Genomic DNA, 548 nt, shown 5'->3' with positions numbered 1-548 from the left:
CAGAAACTATTCCACACTACTCATACACCAGTAGAAGTAATATTTAACTGAAATTATCTGCTCCATAGATAAATGTTCTCTGAGTTACCTGACACTGGACTGGACTTTCACAGTAGACAAAAAGACATAGATAAACACAAAAAAACACTTTCAATCACTTTCCATAGATAAATGTTCTCTGAATTAGCTGACACTGGATTGGACTTTCACAGTAGATAAAAAGACATAGATAAACACAAAAACCACTTCCACTCAGTTGGAGAAAGGTCATGAAAATGTGAAAACATTTTCTGAGATGCTTATGTTTCCCTTTATGTTTAAATATCAGTTGACATTTGCTAATATTTCCTCCCATTTAGAGGAAGATTAAATAAGTAGATAAACCTTCCCTCTGTTTTTGGCCTTTTCAGCTTTAGAAGAATCCCAGCACAGCTGTGGTGCAAAACCCAACAAAAGCAGTGCTTGGCTGGGGCCGGGTCCACCATGGCTTCAGGGCATGCAGGGCAGCAGGAGGCTTGTTCCTGCTCTGATCCTGGGTGCATAAAGGA

Source organism: Anomalospiza imberbis, chromosome 7, assembly GCF_031753505.1.
Source record: "Anomalospiza imberbis isolate Cuckoo-Finch-1a 21T00152 chromosome 7, ASM3175350v1, whole genome shotgun sequence".
Classification (NCBI taxonomy): domain Eukaryota; kingdom Metazoa; phylum Chordata; class Aves; order Passeriformes; family Viduidae; genus Anomalospiza; species Anomalospiza imberbis.
The sequence above is the reverse complement of the archived record's forward strand: the minus strand, read 5'-3'. Positions refer to the sequence as shown.